This window comes from Syngnathus leptorhynchus, unplaced genomic scaffold (genome assembly GCF_054491065.1).
Source record: "Syngnathus leptorhynchus isolate UIUO unplaced genomic scaffold, UIUO_Slep HiC_scaffold_638, whole genome shotgun sequence".
Lineage (NCBI taxonomy): Eukaryota > Metazoa > Chordata > Actinopteri > Syngnathiformes > Syngnathidae > Syngnathus > Syngnathus leptorhynchus.
In genome coordinates this window covers 5918-7500 of record NW_028232518.1, presented here as the reverse complement: position 1 = coordinate 7500, position 1583 = coordinate 5918, and positions in this window count along the sequence as shown.

The window sequence follows — 1583 nt, the reverse complement described above, 5'->3', positions numbered from 1 at the left end:
GCTCCATACTTCCATAGCTCCAGTCAGAGAGTTGGCGAAAATTGCACTAAGTGCGAAAGCCCATTCATTTACAACGGCGTGTCCGCCAGGCGGCGACATTTCCCCGTTACCGGTGGCTGCGCGGCGGGTGAGTGACAGAGCTTATCCGAGCGGCTGGAACTCTGCGCCGGCGTGGTCGAGCGTGAGGCCCCGGCCCTTTGGCTGCCTGGTACCTAAAACACTTCCATTGATCCAGCCACGGAGGGTGCTGGCTGGTGGCTCCATAGCTCCATAGCTCCATAGCACCAGAGCTCCATAGCTCCATAGCACCAGAGCTCCATAGCTCCATAGCACCAGAGCTCCATAGCTCCATAGCACCAGAGCTCCATACCTCCAGAGCTCCATACCTCCAGAGCTCCATACCTCCAGAGCTCCATAGCTCCATAGCACCATAGCTCCATAGCACCAGAGCTCCATAGCACCAGAGCTCCATAGCACCAGAGCTCCATAGCTCCATAGCACCAGAGCTCCATAGCTCCATAGCACCAGAGCTCCATACTTCCAGAGCTCCATAGCTCCATAGCTCCATAGCTCCATAGCACCATAGCTCCATACTTCCAGAGCTCCATAGCTCCATAGCTCCATACTTCCATAGCTCCATAGCTCCATACTTCCATAGCACCAGAGCTCCATACCTCCAGAGCTCCATAGCTCCAGCCTGGGTGGCTGGTGGCTCCATAGCTCCATACTTCCATAGCTCCAGTCAGAGAGTTGGCGAAAATTGCACTAAGTGCGAAAGCCCATTCATTTACAAGGGCGTGTCCACAAGGCGGCGACATTTCCCCGTTACCGGTGGCTGCGCGGCAGGAGAGTGACAGAGCTTATCCGAGCGGCTGGAACTCTGCGCCGGCGTGGTCGAACGGCTGGCCTCGGTAGTTGAGGTACCAGGGGTGGGCCGGGGAGCTCCAGGCGGGTCTTGTGAGAGAGTGAAGCCGAGCGGCTGGAACTCTCGGCCGGCGTGGTCGAGCGGCTGGCCTCGGTAGTTGAGGTACCAGGGGTGGGCCGGGGAGCTCCAGGCGGGTCTTGTGAGAGAGTGAAGCCGAGCGGCTGGAACTCTCGGCCGGCCTGGTCGAGCGGCTGGCCTCGGTAGTTGAGGTACCAGGGGTGGGCTGGGGAGCTCCAGGCGGGGCTTGTGAGAGAGTGAAGCCGAGCGGCTGGAACTCTGGGCCGGTGTGGTTGAGCCACGGAGGGTGCTGGCTGGTGGCTCCATAGCTCCATAGCTCCATAGCTCCATAGCTCCATACTTCCATAGCTCCATAGCTCCATACTTCCATAGCTCCAGACTTCCATAGCTCCATAGCTCCATACTTCCATAGCTCCATACATCCATAGCTCCATAGCTCCATACTTCCATAGCTCCATAGCTCCATAGCTCCATAGCCCCAGAGCTCCATAGCTCCATAGCTCCATAGCTCCATAGCTCCATAGCTCCATAGCTCCAGAGCTCCAAACTTCCATAGCTCCAGAGCTCCAGCCTGGCTGGTGGCTCCATAGCTCCATACTTGCAGCCACGGAGCTGGCGAAAATTGCACTAAGTGCGAAAG